Source organism: Phacochoerus africanus, chromosome 10 (genome assembly GCF_016906955.1).
Source record: "Phacochoerus africanus isolate WHEZ1 chromosome 10, ROS_Pafr_v1, whole genome shotgun sequence".
NCBI lineage: Eukaryota > Metazoa > Chordata > Mammalia > Artiodactyla > Suidae > Phacochoerus > Phacochoerus africanus.
The window spans coordinates 45,207,063-45,227,184 of record NC_062553.1 but is presented as its reverse complement, the minus strand read 5'-3'; positions in this window follow the sequence as shown (position 1 = coordinate 45,227,184).

Below are 20,122 nucleotides of genomic sequence, written 5' to 3'. Positions count from 1 at the left end.
AAGTCCATCACTCAACTTTTCAGTGTTTCTGATGACAAATTGGAAAATGCAACAACAGAATGAGAGACATATTTTTTATTTTAGTAATGCCACCTATTATATTTCATAGTGATCACCAGGGGGTTATACAGCTAGTTTTCCCTTTGACATTTCTTTATGACAAATAAAGAAATAATTCATGAGCCATAGGAAAGTTCATTTCACTCAGACCTTTCTTGGGCCAAGACATTAAACAGGATCATTCTCAAAATAAACCACATTTCCCCATTCCAAGGAGCAATTTCATTAAAAAAAATCGTTAGTACAAACCAATCTATCATTGTAACCATTCAGGAGCTAGGCCTCAAACTCATCAAAGTTAATAAAGGTATATTATAAAATGAAATTGTAAAAAAAAAATTGCATGATTCTTTCATTATATTCATGATGGAGCATTTACTCCATATGAGTCATTATTTTTAATATGTCTGCCATTATAGCTGGGACATTTAAAAAGTCTATATAAAGGTAATTCCACTACATCATATACCTAGGTCCTAAATCACTCAAAAGTGAATGTCAAATGCAAGGGCTATTAATGAGAAAACCCTTAGAAAGTGAATGTAGTATGTTTAATTAAAGACAAAAGTCATTTGTGCCACAGACAGTGATTAATAGGTATAAGTGAAAGTAAACCTATGAGCATGGCAGAACAGTGTTTTGAAAGTTTCCTAATCCTACACTTTGCTTTTACCCCTGTCTATCCCTCTTTCTATGGGATAGCCTATCCTATTTCACAAAATAGGAAAGAACTTTCAAATATTCTAAGTATTTTTCATTTGTCATAGTTCATTATTTTTTAGGTCATAATTACAGTGAACCATAGTAACTTTACAGCAAGGATGAAAAGCAATCCTGTTGAGTTATTTATGCATGGTGGCTGATTACAGAAACAGAGAAATGTCTTTAGGTTCACTGCCTAAGATGTCCTGGTCCTACTGATGTTGCCTTGTAATTCTTATGTCAAGGGCTCAGTCATGGGAACTGTGTTGTTGGCATAAATCTTCTTTTAAAATAAGTTGGCTCATCCCCAAATCTGCAGCTCTTTGTAGAGCATGTTTGAAAGGTTGAATGAATGTTAGAATGTCAATATATTTATTGGCACAATGACAATAACCTATTACTTTTTTCTACAGCACTTTCATTTTCTGTAAGGATTTTAGTGTGAATTCATTTATCTTTTTAATTTGTTTTATAAGATCTATTCAAAGAAAAAAGTATATAGAATTTAAAATTCTCAAAGATTCCCAAGAACATTGGATCTTTAGGTATTTTCCACCAGCCGTAATTAAAATTACTGATTTACTCTTAGGAGTTACTCTACTGCATAACCCAGATTATTGGCTCCGTTTAAACCACAGTTACTTATGTTATACTTTCTGGTAACCTCAGTTTTTAGGGAGATAATTGAAGATGTGTATTTACCTGTATTTACCTAAAATGTACTCTAAACCTCCTTTTCTAAAAGAATGAAATAAACAGCCATAATGATGGCCATGCTGGGCATACAGCAGTGAGAAAGAGATGTCTTGGCCCCTGACCTCAGTTTATATTGACTATTAGGGAAAATAAAGAATTTAACTAGTAATTGCCATAAGGTGTGATTGTTTTAATAAAGTGCAGAGTATTTTAGGAGGATCTATGGCATTCCAGATGGGCTGGCAATGTCTGATAAAGTAATGGCTTTTTTAGATACAGTCTGCAGAGAGACAGCTGAGTGGAAGGCAGCTAAGCAAAGAGGGAAAGGAGAAAAGGAAAGAGTGTCACAGACCAGAGGACAGTGTGGGGAGTCCAGACCAGAGGGAGCTTGGTGTGCGTCAAGGAACAAAACAAGCCCCATGTGTCTGAAGATTAACCCAAGAAGTGAGATGCTGCAGTGGAAAGGTTTTGTCAATCAGGTTATAGGTACAAGGTAGCAGCTGAGTAAATGTGAAGTGGTCCATGTATGTTTGACTCAGGTTCCTCCAGCCCAGACCAAACAGTTGAAAGACTGAACATTTTGATCACTCACCTTTGTCAGGATGGAATTTGAATATACTTAGTTGTTTGTAAATTAGACAGCTGCCCTTGACTGGCTAGTATCTCAAGATCCAGTATACATTTATGCTAAATGTTCACTGAAGATAACAATGAGGATAATTTCAAATTCTCTCTGACTTCTTGTCCAATTTGAATAGATTATCCTTGTCTTTGCCTGAAGTGCAGTTAACAAAAAGCTACATTTAGAATTTTGTGCTCTGATATTTTCTTATTCTGAGTAGCTTATCAAACACACACTTTTCAGAGTGCTTTGCCTGAACCAAGAGTAGCAGAATCACCAGAGGTGATGTAAAAGCAAATTTCTGCATCCTACTTCCATTGTATTGACAGAAAATTTTAGGATGTTGCACTAGAAGTTAAATTTTTTTTAGAACCACCCCCATGGCAAATGGAAGTTCCCAGGCAAGGGGTTGAATTGGAGCTGCAGGAGCCAGCCTACCTCACTTCCACTGAGCCACAAGGGAGACTCCTGAATTTTAAACACATGTCTCAGATGCCTGATGCTCTCAGTTTGAAAGTCACTGATCTAAATAGAACTTGAAGTAGAAGTGCTGCTGTAGAACTTCTGCTGTAGTAGAACTTCTGCTGTAGAACCCACGTGGGCTCAGAGAGTTGGAAGTCTGTCTAGTTTACACCTTCTAGACCAGGAACTGCTCAATCAACTAACTTATCAACTTGTTATTTGGCCTGAGTGTTCCTTTGTCTAGAAGTCCTTCCGTCTCAAACTCTGGAGAACTCGATATTTTATTTATTTATTTATTTTTTGCTTTTTCAGGCTGTACCTGTGGCATATGCAGGTTCCCAGTCTAGGGGTCGAATCGGAGCTACAGCTGCCAGGCTACACCAGAACCACAGCCAACACCAAATCCGAGCCGCATCTGCGACCTACACCATAGCTCATGGCAACACTGGATCCTTAACCCACTGAGCGAAGCCAGGGATTAAACCTGCAACCTCATGCTTCCTGGTCGGATTCCTTTCTGCTGAGTCATGACGGGACCTCTAAGATTTATTTTATTTAGTCTTTTGATAGCCAACTAACTTACAAAAAAGAGGCAAATTCTTAGAGTTAACTATTGTTTTATTATTATTATTATTATTTGATGATGTAAGTCATTGTGTACAACTTTGCATAAGGCACGATTACTTTACTAACCACCCATAAATGTGTCATCAGTGAAAGCAAAATACCAACAGGATGATTTTATAAAGCATATCCAGTGCAGCTACAACTCTGTACATTACAATTAAAAACTGTGATTATTCATATATATTTATATACATTTTCTTCTTGATAAGGAGATTTCATTTTTGTCCACCCTCCTTTGGTTTGAGGCTCCTAAATTGCTCCAGTGATAAAATATGCCCAACTTTTTTTGTTGTAGTTTTTAACTTTTATTTTTTTGTATGTTTAAAATTTAACTGTAGTTGACTTACAATATTCTGTTAATTTCAGGTGTATAGCTTCATATTCTTTTTCATTACAAGTTATTACAACATATTGAATATAGTTCCCTGTGCCATATAGTAGAACTAAATATTTACAGTTATGCAGTCAACTGGATATGTACTGTATATAAACTGTATTGTTTACTTATTGTAAACATAGTAATATTTCTCTGTTAGTCCTAAACTCTCCCCTTTGATAACCATAAGTTTGTTTTCTATCTGTGTGTGTCTGTTTCTGTTTTGTAAATAAGTTTATTCATATTATTGTTTTAGATTCCAACATATGAGTGATGTAATATTTGTCTTTCTCTGTCTTATTTAGTATGATAATCTCTAGGTCCATTCATGTTGCTGCAAATGGTAATATTTCACTCTTTTCACGTTTGAAAATACAAAAAAAATAAAAATTAAGGTAAAACGTGGAGTTTCCCTGGACACTTGAACTTTACAGAGACTAACTTAAGCACTAAATTCATTGGCACTTGCATGTGTTACTCACTCCATATTTATAGTTTAAGACAGTAAATCCTGTATACAATTAAGCAGATTGCTGAAGGAGTGAAAAGAGCTTTGAAAGTGTCGAGTGCAACTCAACTTTCCTTAATTTCCTTTGGAGAATGGTTTGAATTGTTTTGGAATTAATCATGAACTATTTAGTTGCAAATGCTCAAAACACAAGCCCACCGGAGGTCCTTTGAAAATTTGGGCCTAAATCTCCAGAGCCTTTAGCTCAATTTTGCTCAGAGAATAATATCTGAAAACATGAATACCATTTTCTCTGGCTAGCCTCTCAACCCATTCTTGATGGGATTAAAGGGGTCATAGTCCAAGCGGGGATTTCAGAGTAATTGCTGCCTGGGTTTGACACACTTTTCCGTAGCACTTGCTGCCTGTGAAACTTGGTCCAAGTCAGAGTTTCACTCTCTGTGCCTTATTGTCACAATTTTGCAAGCAGTTGTGATTATATTCTTATTATTTTTATCACAAGCCCAAGATATTAAGTCTGATCCAGCATCAGGTTGTCAAATCTAAACAGTCCAGGGAGAAGGAAGGGGTGATAAAGAATGAGGGTGCTGAGGAGGAGTTTCCTGTCCCAGAAGGCCCCCTGGAGGAAGAGCCCTGAGTTCTGAGGCAGAGGGGCAGCAATAGGAGAACCCAAAGTATGTTATCCATCTGAGAATAAGAGGGAGAGGGAGACAGGGAGAGGGAAGGGATTAAAAGTGGGATATGGACATGAGATCTCTCAGCCTAGGGGATTTTTAGACAAGGTTTTTGGTAGGACCATCAAATTCTGGCACCAAATGTTTCAATAGAAGATTTTTTTGTTTTGTTTTGTTTTTCTTTTTACATGCACACCTGCATCATATGAAAGTTCCTGGGCTAGGGTTCAGATTGGAGCAGCAGCTGAGGCCTACACCTCAGTTACAGCAATGCTAGATTTAAGCCACCTCTTCGACCTACTCTGCAGCTTATGACAATGCTGGATTCTTAACCCACGGAATGAGGCCAGGGATTGAACCCACATCATCAGGGACACTATGTTGGGTTCTTAGCCTGCTGAGTCACAAAGGGAAATCCTCTTTTTTTAAAAAAAATAAATTTTATTGGAGGATAGTTGACTTAGAAAGTTGTGTTACTTTCAGGTATAAAGCAAAATGAATCCGTTTTACATATATGTATATCTGCCCCTTTTCAGTTTTTTCCCCATATGGGTTATTACACAGTATTGAGTAGATAACCCAGTGCTATAAGTAGGTCCTTGTTACTTATCTATTTTATATATAGTTGTGTGTATACATCAATCCCAGCCCCCTAAATTATCCCTCCTGCCTGCCATTTATCCTTTCGTCACCATTAATTTGGTTTCAGAATCTTTGAGTCTGTGTCTGTTTTATAAGTTCTTTTGTATCATTTTTATTAGATTCCATATATAAGCCATCTCATGTGATATTTGTCTTTCTCTGTCTTACTTCACTTAGTATGATAATTTCTAGGTCTATCCAAATTGCTGCAAATATTTCATTCTTTGTTATGGCTGAGCAATATGTTCCCAGTCTCTTGCACTGGCTTCTCTACCTTTATAAGCTTCCCATCTCTGGTGCCTGGTCCTCTGTCCTCAAAGCCTCATTTTCTACTGCTATCCTGGGCCCCTTCAGTCATCCCAAAGCTCCATTGCATCTACACTTTCCAGCTGACATCCATAAGCCTGCTATCCCTTCTTCCTCCACCTCCTCCATTCAAAGTGTAAATTATGCCACTTTACAATCTCCAACAATCCCAAGAGTATTGTGAGATTTCGCCATCACATCTCTCTGCCCTCAGTTGTGTTTTCTTCCTGTCTCAAATGTCCATTCTTTGCCTTTTTGCCTGACATACTCTTATTTACACCTCACAGGAAACTTTTTGGGGTTTTTAGTAGCAGGGACTCTTTCATGATCTTAAAGAAAAAAATGTAATACTTTTGTTGTCTGTGCTTCCACATCTTTCTTTATTGCTACTGGTGGAGCATTCATTATATTGCAGTCTAGTTGATTACATGATTGCATTTTCCTAGGCTACTATTTTAGCTCCTTATGATAAGCACTGTGTTGTGTTCATCTTTTTATCCCTTGGAACTGGAATAGTGGCTTTATCAAAACATGCATTTGCCTGTATATTGTGCATGTGTTCAAAACAAGACAAACATGAGTTTTTGCATCTTATGAGTCCTCCTGGTGACAGGAGGAGTAATTCAAATGAAATTTCTAGTGCCATCCTACTTTTGATGGGTTTAATTGCATTCAACAAATATTTACTATGTACTAACAGTTAATCAAAAACTGGGGAGTTCCCATCATGGCGCAGTGGAAACAAATCCGACTAGGAACCATGAAGTTGTAGGTTCAATCCCTGGCCTCGCTCAGTGGGTTAAGAATCTGGTGTTGCCATGAGCTGTGGTATAGGTTGCAGATGCAGCTTGGATCTGGCATTGCTATGACTGCGATTAGACCCCTAGCCTGGGAACCTCCATATGCCACAGGTGTGGCCCCAAAAAGCAAACAACAACAACAAGAACCCCCCCAAATAATCACTTCTATTAGCTTTAAAAATAGAAATTCGAAGAAGAAAAATGATATTTGCTTCAGGAGAGAAGAGTACATTGCAAGAATTTAGATTGGATCTAGAGGCTATTTTTATATTTCAAAGTTCATTAATTTGCAAATTTTATTAGATTTTAGATTAAACTTAACTCATTAGATTTCTAATCTGATGGTTCAATAATAAATGTCTAGGTATCGTAATCCCTTTTACTTTCATAAGTGTCTCATCTTTCAATACAGTGTAAGAGAACCTGTTTTCTGTATGTTATGCTTTAAAAAAATAATATATATATATGCATGTGTGTATATATATTCTAAATTTTTCTACCATTCACTCATTCCTTAAAATGTCATCTGATTTACATCCTCATTTCTGAAATTGCTCTTCTTTTAGTTAAATAAAACATATACAAAAAGCACACACATCATAAGTGTATATCTGATGAAATGTCATAAAATAAACATACTTATAAAACCAGCACTTACATTAAGAAACAGGACATTACTAGCCCCATAGAAACCACTCTTAACCACTAATGTCTTTCTGTTCCCTAAAGACAACCACCTTCATTGCATCTGGTACCATAGTTAGTTTTGAAATGTACATAACTCAAGCTTTGCAGGGTGGAAACATGGAGATGTTCTGCTTAAATGCCTCTCCGGAAACGGCTCCTTGCCAGGTGCCAGAAGTATGGTTACTGAGAGCCTCTAGCTGTGAGCTTCTGCAGGGTCTGCCTCAGTTTTTGAGCCAAAGCCATGCTATTTTTGGCAATACCAGCCAATGACTAAGTCAGGTGTTGGTAGCTTCAGAACAGGCTCTTCTTGGAGTAGCCCCCAGGCAATTACTGCACAAGCTGGTGGCACAAGGGCCCAACCCATTCTCCCCAGAGCAGATGGCACTAATTGGCAGTCTTGGCTCCAGAGCTTCCCACTGGGCCAGCAGAAACTGCCAGATGTGTATGATGTTCTGATGAGTCCTTTCCTTCCTTCCTACTGCTCTCTTGTCCTTCCCCGTGTTTTACCCATGATAACACTTCTGCTTTAACACAGGATTTTTTTTTTTTGGTCTTTCTTATTTTGTTCAGTATCTTATTACTCTCATGATGGGAGGCATTTGGGTTGTTTCCTCTGGACTCTTGTGAATAAAGATACTATGAAAATATGCGGAAGGTTTTGTGGACCTTTTTTGAGTTCTTTGGGCAGGTTTACATTTATGAATGGAATGGTTGGATTTCTTAGCTCTCCAGCAAGCAACAGATGAGAGTTCCAACTGCTTCATATCATTGGCAATATTTTGTCAATTTTTAAATTTTACTGCTAGATGGTATGAAAATGTCTCATTTTCCTATAGATTAATAAAAGTTCAGCACACTTTCATATATTTTCCTATCTTCTTTTCATGTATTTTTGTCTATTTTTATCATATTCTTTGACTTTATAAGTTAACTTTATAAGTTGAAAAAGATATTTTTGTATCCTGGTCACAAGTCCTTTGTCGAATATACGCTTTTGTGAATATTTTACCAGCCTATCTTGCCTACTAATTTTCTCATGATATTTTTTTTTATATGCAGAAGTTTAAACCATAAAGTCCAATTTATGACTTTTTCTTGTTGGTATTTTTTGTGTGTTCTAAGAAATCTATGTCAGCCCAAGGTCATGAAGACATTCAGAGTTTTCTTATAGAAGCTTTATGCTAAGGCATAGAATCTATCTCAAATTAATATTTTGTGTCTGGAATAAGGCAGGGATAAAATATCTTTTGATTTTTTTTTGTAGATTTCTGAACTTATCCTTGAAGTATGGAATAAAAACCGTACTTCATTCTATGTACAGGTAAAATTGAATTGAGAGGAGGGGAAAGCATTAAATAGATTGATTCTTGTTAATTTTCCTGTGTTTCTGAAGAGGGAAAGACACACATATACCTCTTCATACTCAGGCAAATACACACATACACTGGAAAAGGGAAAATTAAGATAAATGTGTACAAGATCTCCAGTGAGCCAACTGAAGAAGTGAGCACGCTATTTAGAATGGAAGGGAATTTGGAAGAAGCAAGGAGAGAAGATAACAGATGATGCCCATCCAATCAGGGTTTAAACACACCAGGAGAAAAGACAGGGAGATAGGACTTGACTATCTAGATATCTATATCTATATCTATATCTATACACACATAACTATTTAAGGTATAAGATTGCTGGATTACTTTGCTGCACTGCAGAAACTGACAGAATATTGTAAATCAACTATAACAGAAAAAAATTATTAAAAAAAGATATAAGATTGCATTTCAGGATCTTATTTCTAAGCTAAAAATATAGTATCAGGTTTCCAAGAGTATCCCCAGTTGTGGATTCAGAGATACATAGCTGTTTAAAAGAAGAGGAGTCATTTTGATATAAAGATGAATATAAAATCAGAGCCCATTAGTTTAGAATTGTGCTTTTAGGGATTTCTAACTTTTCACATAAGTGTGGTTTATTTTCAGATTAGAGCATTTAAAACGTCTTAAGGGCTATACTCTCACCTTTTTACTCAAGAATTCCCCTTTGGAGATCAAAGAAAAAATCATGCATTTCCTGCCTTTGATGAAAAACATACTATTGCTTTGTCATCACGGAGACAAGGAACATTAGATCAAAATAATTGGGAGCAAATCTCTCTGGACAACTGCCATGTCAAACCTGATGTTGCCTGGCTTTGATGAGAGAGAGAGAGAGAGGAGAAGTAAATACTTGTGTGAACTCTTACCCTGATTGTTCATAGTGGCTAAAATTTCTATCTATTTAGAGCTGTCTTTTAAATAAACAATGATTGCAGATTTTGAGGCAAAAATTTACAAAATTAATGTATAAATTATGTATTTTGTAGATATAGAGTGAAAATATTGCAAATCCTCAAAAGAAATTATACATACAATTTTCCCCCCAAACGGAAAAAAGATCTTATATGGTCATGCTATAGGAATTTCTAAGGTGTGTTATCTTTATCAAATTAGAAATTAAATCAATGTCTATTCTTTTGGATAGCCTATTGTCCAATACTAAAAAGTAAAAGTACACTGTAATGGTAAGGTTGTTATACAGTAGTGTAGCAAGTGAATTCCTGGCTTCAAACACATTTTTTTTTTTTTGGCTTCTGTAACAAAGCTGGGAAAAAAAAAGTTAAAAAAAAAAGCGATCCAGGTGATTGTGCTAGTTTGTTAGTAACCCTTCTGTTTAATTTAATTTTCTTCAAAGTAAATTTTTTTTGTAGCTTGGAGCTTCAGAGATCCGAAAGAAAGTGCTGGAATACAGGGTTGGAGGTAGAACAAGGAAGTTTATCTGTTAAACTTTTTTTTTTTTCCAATTTGAAGGCAGACCACTTTAAAATTTTCTACATGGAGGGAAGTCATTTTGTACTTTGTTATTTTTTTCACATTTTTCTGGTTTTTCAAAATTAAAAAAACCCCACCAATTCTGTATTTAAATGTAAAAATCTTAAACCGAGAATAAAAGCCATCAGTGCAAAGATGTGCAGAGTGAGGTGCAAGGAATTAGCAGGGTTAGTACGATGGAGTGGAATAATGAGAGTAAGCTGGTAATTACAGGCTGCTGAGGGGAAAAGGGAGCCAAGAGCAGGGTGGTAATCAGTAGTGACCTCTGCAGACACTCTGTGCAGCTGGGATGAGAAGGGTTACATCAGAGCTGAGGGTCAGAATCACTGGCCCTAAGAAAGTGTTCAGTGAAAGAAAGTTTGGAACCTGGCAACTCTGTAAATTACAGGTGCAGAAGCAAAATACTTTGTGAAAACCAAACTTCAGTTAAATATTGTGCAACAACTATTGACATTAATCACAAAGTTCTGGAGGCAAAATACATTCCTTAAGATTTATTTTCTAATTTATTTATTTAACTCATTTATCAAGAGTTAAATCAAGCATCACTCATATTTATCCTGTTGTTTTAGAGAATATTAAGCATAAATAGAGTGCCACTCTCACCTATTTGTCCTTGTGAAGCCTAACAGGTCAGCAGGGCATGTTGACCCAGAGGATTCCATTCATCTGGAATGACTTGCTCAGTTGGCAGGACTGGAGCTCTGAGGCAAAAGGACCATGACTGCAGATCCAAACTTGTTAAATGTTGGCATGTCTGAAAAGGAATTTGTGATACATTTATAGAAGTCAACAAAAGAGGCTTGAAATACTTGTGGTATAAGAAAGATTGTCAATTTCATTTATTTGTTCCAATGTTTACTGAGTGCATTTAGGTGACAGAAAGTGCTCAGGACACTGAGGGCACAGTGGTGACAGCAGTGACAAAACCTTTTGCCCTCAGGAAGCCCCCCTTCCACATCATAAATAATGAACTGAATTCTGAACTCCAGAGAAGAGGGAGGTTAGGCAGAACTTGAGCCAGGTAAGGTTTGGGAAGAGGAGAAATAAACCCCAGTGGAATTTTGTACTAATTTCATATGATTATGAAATACTAGAATTAACATCATTTTAAAAACTCTTTAGAACTAATGACATCAAATGAAGCAGTAATACTAAATGGTAATGTCTTATAAAGAAACATATTAAAAAGATACACTTATTCAAAATTAAGTTTATATTATCATTTAAATGCAAATTAGCAAATGATATGAATTTGGCTCACTCAAAAGTTGACATTATGCAAAATGTAGATAATTTGTTGTTTTATTAAAATGTACCTTTTAAAAAAAGTGTATCAACCGTGTCATAGTTGAGTTTTGTGTACATTTCTCTGGTTTAGAAAAACACTTAGTGCTTTTGGACCTGATAGTGGTCAGAGGAATAAAGAGAATATAGTTATAAAGCAAGTCCTAATAATTAATTTTGACTACTTGTGCTTCAAATAATTTTCTCTCTCTTTTTTGGAAAATTTTTAAAAAGTGTTTTGTGAATAACCATATCTCCTTGCTGTCTGTTTATTAAATAGATTTTGTTCTAATGAAAGCATTATGAGTTTTCTTCATCTTTTATGTAACCACACATAAAAGAAGATTTTCATGTACAATACCTGTATTGATTTCAGGAAATATTTGTATTCCTCTCATTGAACATCCTTGAAAAAAAATAAGAACTATTATTTTAATAATAAACACTTTATCAACTATCATTTTCTTCTTTTTAAAATTTAGCGATAGAAAAATACTTTCTTTTTTTTTTTAATTTTCCCACTGTACAGCAAGGGGATCAAGTTATCCTTACATGTATACATTGTAATTACATTTCTTCCCCACCCTTTCTTCTGTTGCAACATGAGTATCTAGACAAAGTTCTCAATGCTATTCAGCAGGATCTCCTTGTAAATCTATTCTAAGTTGTGTCTGATAAGCTCAAGCTCCCGATCCCTCCCACTCCCTCCCCCTCCCATCAGGCAGCCACAAGTCTTTTCTCCAAGTCCATGATTTTCTGAGGAGATGTTCATTTGTGCTGGATATTAGATTCCAGTTATAAGTGATATCATATGGTATTTGTCTTTGTCTTTCTGGCTCATTTCACTCAGTATGAGATTCTCTAGTTCCATCCATGTTGCTGCAAATGGCATTATGTCATTCTTTTTTATGGCTGAGTAGTATTCCATTGTGTATATATACCACTTCTTCCGAATCCAATCATCTGTCGATGGATATTTGGGTTGTTTCCATGTCTTGGCTATTGTGAATAGTGCTGCAATGAACATGCGGGTGCATGTGTCTCTTTTAAGTAGAGTTTTGTCTGGATAGATGCCCAAGAGTGGGATTGCAGGGTCATATGGAAGTTCTATGTATAGATTTCTAAGGTATCTCCAGACTGTTCTCCATAGTGGCTGTACCAGTTTACATTCCCACCAACAGTGCAGGAGGGTTCCCTTTTCTCCACACCCCCTCCAGCACTTGTTATTTGTGGATTTATTAATGATGGCCATTCTGACTGGTGTGAGGTGATATCTCATGGTAGTTTTGATTTGCATTTCTCTAATAATCAGTGATGCTGAACATTGTCTCAAGTGCTTATTGGCCATCTGTATATCTTCTTTGGAGAAATGTCTATTCAGATCTTTTGCCCATTTTTCCATTGATTGATTGGCTTTTTTGCTGTTGGGTTGTATAAGTTGTTTATATATTCTAGAGATTAAGCCCTTGTCGGTTGCATCATTTGAAACTATTTTCTCCCATTCTGCAAGTTGTCTTTTTGTTTTCTTTTGGGTTTCCTTTGCTGTGCAAAAGCTTTTCAGTTTGATGAGGTCCCATGGGTTTATTTTCGCTCTGATTTCTATTGCTTTGGGAGACTGACCTGAGAAAATATTCATGATGTTGATATCAGAGTGTTTTACCTATGTTTTCTTCTAGGAGTTTGATGGTGTCCTGTCGTATATTTAAGTCTTTCAGCCATTTTGAGTTTATTTTTGTGCATGGTGTGAGGGTGTGTTCTAGTTTCATTGCTTTGCATGCAGCTGTCCAGGTTTCCCAGCAATGCTTGCTGAATAGACTTTCTTTTTCCCATTTGATGTTCTTGCCTCCCTTGTCAAAGATTAATTGACCATAGGTGTCAGGGTTTATTTCTGGATTCTCTCTTCTGTTCCATTGGTCTGTCTGTCTGTTTTGGTACCAGTACCACACTGTCTTGATGACTGTGGCTTTGTAATATTGCCTGAAGTCTGGGAGAGTTATGCGTTATACCTCCTGCTTGGTTTTTGTTTCTCAGGATTGCTTTGGCGATTCTGGGTCTTATGTTGTTCCATATAAATGTTTGGATTGTTTGTTCTAGTTCTGTGAAAAATGTCCTGGGTAATTTGATAGGGATTGCATTGAATCTGTAGATTGCTTTGGGTAGTATGGCCATTTTTACAATACTGATTTTCCCAATCCAGGACTATGGAATATCTTTCCATTTCTTTACATCTTCTTTGATTTCTTTGATTAAAGTTTTATAGTTCTCGGCATATAGGTCCTTTACCTCCTTGGTCAGGTGTATTCTGAGGTATTTGATTTTGTGAGGTGCAATTTTAAAAGGTATTATATTTTTGTATTCCTTTTCTAATATTTCATTGCTGGTGTACAGAAATGCGACTGACTTCTGAATGTTAATCTTGTATCCTGCTACTTTGCTGAATTTGTTAATCAGTTCAAGTAGTTTTGGGGTTGAGTCCTTAGGGTTTTCTATGTATAGTAACATGTCATCTGCATACAGTGACAGGAAAAATACTTTCTAAATTAGTTTGCTTTTAATCATTTCCAAATGTCTCAAGATTAAAATGGATCATATATTTTTACAAGTTTTCTGTATTTAAATGTAATATATAAAATGAGAGTACCCAAAAGTATTAATGCCATTACTATTAGGCTTGCTGAGATTTTGGAATTTGGTGCTATAAGAAATAAAAGAGAACTGAAAAATATCGCTAGTGAAATTAAAAAAAAAACAAACCTTTCATAGAGTGCTTGAAGACAAGTAATCCTGCAGTAACATGTGAGAGGAATTAGAGAGAATAAAAAAAGGCCAGTCAGAAAACAAATCTGGCTGTGACAATGGGTAATCCATGAAATGCGTGCATATAAATATGCATATATATATGTATACACACACACACACACACACACACATATATGCTGCAAAGATAGCTTGGTTGGTGTGGGTTATATTTAAGGTATTAGACACTGTTGAGAATTTCTGTGGCAAGTGTAAGTGTTCAACAAGTCTCTGATCTTTAATTATTTTTAAAACATTTGAATCTAAAGAAACTCTCATGTTAAAGGTTACTTTTTGTGTATATATATATTTTTTGGGCCGGACCCACAGCATATGGAAGTTCCCAGTCTAGGGGTTGAATCAGAGCTGCAGCCTCCAGCCTATATCACAGCCACAGGAACATGGGATCTGAGCCATGTCTGCAACCAACATCACAGCTCAGCTCACGTCAATGCCAAATCCTCAACCCACTGAGTGAGGCCAGGGATTGAACCTGCTTCTTTATGGATAATAATGGGATTCATTTCCACTGTGCCACAATGGGAACTCCACTTTTTGTATATTTTTTATCATTATGTTCTTGGATTCAGTCTTTTAATTAGTTGTCTGATAATAATAATTATAAATGTGCACAAGGATGGTATGTATGTAAAATATTAGTCCAGGTGGTCGATATTTTCCATGCCTGCAGTGCTCTGTAATTCACAAGGTGCTTTAATTGATCAGCATTTTCTCTTCCCACATATACCCAGGTACTACACCACAACTCTGAGTGTATAAGACAGAATAAGCAGGTTGAGACCAACCCATCAAGAAACGCAGATCTGGGGAGGGGGAGGGAGTGGGGTGGACTGGGAATTTGGGGTTAATATATGCAAACCATTGCCTTTGGAATAGTTAAGCAATGAGTAAGCAATGAGATCTTGCTGTATAGCACTGGAAACTGTATCTAGTCACTTATGGTGGAGCATGATAATATGAGAAAAAGGAACACATATGTGTATGTGCGACTGGGTCAGCTTGCTGTACAGTAGAAAATTGACAGAACACTGTAAATCAGCTATAATGGAAAAAAAACAAAAATCAAGAGACACAGATCTATACAAATATACAACTGAATATTTGTGTAATCGTAAAATGAGGTAAGTGTGGTAAAGGAAATAGCAGTGTCACAAAAGAGATGCTCAGAGGGGCTTTCCTGGGAAGTGGTTATTGAGCTTAAATTGGATGTTGAGGAGGAGCCAGCCAGGTGAGGAGCAGGAGAGGGGGCCATGATGGGGAAAGACTGATTTAATGTAGCAGAAGGTGTTCACCATTCTGGCCTATTAGTTATTTGAGCTGAAAGAAAAGCAGCCTCCTGCCTGGAACATGAGAAGTTAAAGAGATGAGGCAAACCAGACCATGTTAAGTTCTTCAGGCCTCAGTAAAGGCTCTGGGATTTATTAGATACTATTAAAATGTTTTCAGTAGAGGAGTGATATAATCCAGTTTGTGATTTCATTTACTGTGAAAAGAATGGATGGGTGGATGAAAAGATTACATGTGGAAAGGGAAGTGTGTAGGCTATTAAGGTGTGAACTTATAAAATATTTAATAGGATATTTTTAATACAATTGCCACACATCATTTATAAATAAAAATTAAATTAAGGATTGAATTATGGCTAAAATATCAGATTTTCAAGTAATTTTTATGTGCCTTAAAACATATAAAACAAAGCTCTTTATTCAATGTTGATAATTTTAAGTATTTTTAAAAACTATCTTATTTTCATTTCTGAGGAATCTTTTGAATATGCTAAATATTTTTTGTACCATCATTCTTTTGTATTGCCAAAGCAATACCCTCTATACATTTCTCATGTCCATGACTAAAGGTTGAAATATTGTATTGCTGAAGAAATTGATCTCCTATGTGTAAATTGAATGTCTTAGGAGAAGTTACTCAGGTGTGAAACACATTAATTACAGTATTTGGTAAATTTCACATATAAGATCTGGAGATGAAAGTTCAGGCTTATCTCTGTGAACTGTGATCTTGGGCTTTTATATGAACCTTTGTCTGGAAAACACAGAACACCTGGAAAAGCTGACAATTACCTCATTATGTTAATTGATATAGAAAAACTCAAATGCAGTCTCAAATCTGCTTTCAGGATTTATATTTGGATTGTTTATATGGTCATATTAAGCAAGCCATTGCCTCTAGTAGCAGCCCTCAAACTTTATTTTTGCTTGGGCATGGCCTCATAGAATTTTGGAAATGTATGTATTCTTTTGCACACTTTTCAGTTGACTTTGAAAATTTATTATTATATTTAAAAAATGCAAAGACATGACTTCTGCTGCTGTATTATAAAGATTGAGATTTTAATATAAAACTGTTAAAGCTCTTTTATAAATGTATCCCATGGAATCTAAGAATCATAATGTTTTCATAGTCACAAATATCTATTTTAAAAATTAATGGAAAGTTCTTCCTTAACAGCTGGAAACTTTGTACATTGGTCCTTTGCGTCCTTTGAAGTTGTGTTTACATTCCAATTCCTTAATGGACTCCTGTTTTAATGTAATACATATTTTATGGTTGAAAGTATTTTATTACCCTATTATAGTCCTCTGCAACAAAAATAATGTATATGTTTTGAAAATTTAAAATAATTTTTATAAGACTATAAAACTTCTGGTGATTGAATTATAGTTAGTAGTAGTATACACAATTTTGATTTTTATTAAAAAATGGAAACAACTCTAAATGAAATTGATTGGAAGAGGTTCTATATTGATTTAATTAAATAAGGCTTTGCTAACAATAACTATCAGAAAGAGAAATTAAGAAAAAATCCCGTTTACATTTGCATCAAAAATAATGAAATATTTAGAAATAAAGTTAACCAAGGAGATAAAAGACCTGTATTTTGAAAACTAAAATGTATTAAAGAAAAAAATTTGAAAAGACACAAATAAATGGAAAGATATTTTTCATGTTCATGGATTTGAAGAATTAATATTGCTAAAATGCCAATACCACCAAAGCAATTTGTAGATTTCAGTGCAATGCCTATTAAAATTCAAATGGCATTTTTCACAGAAATAGAACAAACAATTGTCAAATTTGTATGGAACCACACAATATTCCAAATAGCCAAAGTAATCTTGAGGAAGAATTAATTCTTAGTTCTTGCAGAAGAATAAAGCTGGAAGCATCACACGTTCTGATTTGGAACTATTTTACAAAGCTACAGTAATTAAAACACTATGGTACTAGCATAAAACAGACACATAGATCAGTGGAATAGAACAGAGCCCAGAAATAACCCTCCCACACACATGGTCAACTAATTTACAAAAAAGGAGCCAAGAATACATGATGGGGAAAGGGCTTTTTCTTCAATAATCGGTGTTGGGAAAATTGGAATCCACATGCAAAACAATAAGAATGGATGACTGTCTTACACAATACACAAAAATTAACTCAAAATGGATTAAACACGTGAAAGTAGGACCTGAAACCATAGTACTCCTGGAAGAACATATGGATGGTAAGCTCTTTGACATGGATCCATCAGTGGATGAATGGATAAAGAAACTGTGGTATATATATATCCACACATATTATATATACACATAATGGGATATAATTCTACCTTTTGTATTGACTCTATAAGCACATTAGCAAATAAATACCAATCACATAGATACAGTGAACAGACTGGTGGTTGCCAGAAGCTGGGGGTTGGGTGGAAGCAATGGGTGAATTATTTTTTGGGGGGGGGAGTGTTAGTTTAAGTAAAATGAAAAAGACTTTGCTGAAGCTAGTATTTCAGTTTTCATTTTCTTTGATGACCTAGACATTTCTATACCTTTAGGGGTTTCATCATAATGGCAGATGAGATTTCTAGCTCCTCAGTTTAGGGAAGTGTGCCAAGTTGACGCTCTAATATTGACTCCTTAGACCCACCTTTTCCTTTGGGAAGTCTCTTGCCTACAGAATTTTGGGCTCTCCAGCTATTGATTAAGTGAACCATTTAATTTTCACATTCCCTCTTTTCACTGCAGTTGTTAGTCACAGAGGAGTGATTTTAAAACTAATTTTTTGATGTTACAGAGAAAAAATATACCTGTTTTCAGACACAGTGATTTTAATACTTCTGGTTTATTTTTAGGGTTTAAAATGGATTAACAGCTTTCTCATATGTGGGAGTAGAAATCGATTTTGAGGAGTTCCTATTGTGGCTCAGTGGGTTAAGGACCCATTGTTGTCACTGTGAGCATGTGGGTTTGATCCTTGCCTCACGCTTAGAGAGTTGAGGATCTGGTGTTGCTGTGGTTGCAGTATAGACCTCAGCTGCAGCTCCCATTCAGTCTCTAGCCCAGAAACATCAATATGCCACAGGTGCAGCAGTAAGAAGAAAAAAAAAATACACTTTGCTTTGGTGAAAAACCTGAAATTTATTAAATTGCCTGTAAGTTTGTATGCAGGATTATTTCTCTACTTTTTATATTTACACTAGATTTTTTGTATTGTATAGAATTGTGTAGCTATTGTTCCTGTCTCCCTGAAAAATACTTTTATTCTCCACCTTATTTTCCTGGTCTATATCTCGCCTTGAATTCTCATCTCTATTTTCTCTTTGATACACAGTAGTAATGACATCTACTCACCTGGTAGAAATACTGTGAACTGTTATTGATTTTTCTAAGTTCCTAAAACATTTTCAGTGTCTAGGAAAGGGATTATATTTAAATTGGCTTGTTTTTCCCATGTGTGTCTTTTTTTCAAAGTTCAACTTGATCAATATGCCATTTGAATTAGATTTCCAATATGTTTGTTAAAATATTAAGGAAAATATTCACATGGGGTGGGGTCGGGGAGGTTGTAGAAGCCCACTGGCTTTTATGTGTATGTATATAGAAACAACTAATGGTCCAGAAATGAGTATTTAGAAGAAAAAATACAGAGAGTTATTAAATTCCAAGTTATTTAGTATACTGTGAATTTGACTTTAAAATGATCTTCCCTTTTGTCTTTCTTTTTCTGATTTATTTCTTTTATGTGGATTTTGTCTCATTCCTCCCAATACCCTAATGTAAAAGTCTGTTAATATGCAGAAAGATGGAGTTCCCATTGTGGTTCAGTGGAAATGAATCTGACTAGTGTTCATGAGGAAGCAGGTTTGATCCCTGGCCTTGTTTGGTGGGTTAAGGATCCGGCATTGTCATGAGCTGTGGTATAGGTCGCAAATGGGGCTCTGATCTATCATTGCTGTGACTGTGGTATAGGGCAGCAGCTGCAGCTCTGATTCGACCCTTAGCCTGGGAACCTCCATATGCTGCAGGTGCAGCCCTAAGAAGACCAAAAAAAAATGCAGAAAGAAAAGCAGATAAATTTTTGCAATCATTTTCATTTCCTCCTGGGCATATTACTCTCCTGGGTAGAACAGAATAGGATTTATCAACTACAACTCTTTTTTAAGAACAGTTGTATCTGCGGGTAGGCCCGTGGACCTTCTTACACATGGTAGTTCTTTCACATGTAAAGTTAACTCTAGTGTGTACATGTGGGATTGCAGATTTATACTTAGAAAAAGAGGAATTTTCTATTGAGCTGCAACTAAAGGAGAAACAAGGCAACTACAGACGTAGAAATCAAACATAAGACAATGCATTATTTTCAAAGCAGTGTTTCAATAAATTACAAGGCAGTCAAGACATGTGGCCCTCATGTTAACTGTCATTTCTCTCTAACAATCTATTTTCATGAAAATGCATGGAAAATGAACTCAGGTTGACAACTTTAAACTCGATCAAGACAAGGAGAGAGAAATAACAGTAAGAAGCTCCTATGAGGGAAATATGGGAAAATTTCTGTGGAAAGATTTCTAGGCATTAAAGCCATTGCACAAATAAAAGTACAGGTAAAAAGAATGAGACCAGCAGTGATAGCAGATGATATGATTTAGATATTTTATTCAACTTTCAGTAATGATTGTTTTTCACCTTCTCTGTCTCATTTGATGGATTTTGTTTCTGTATCCACAGAGAAGGAT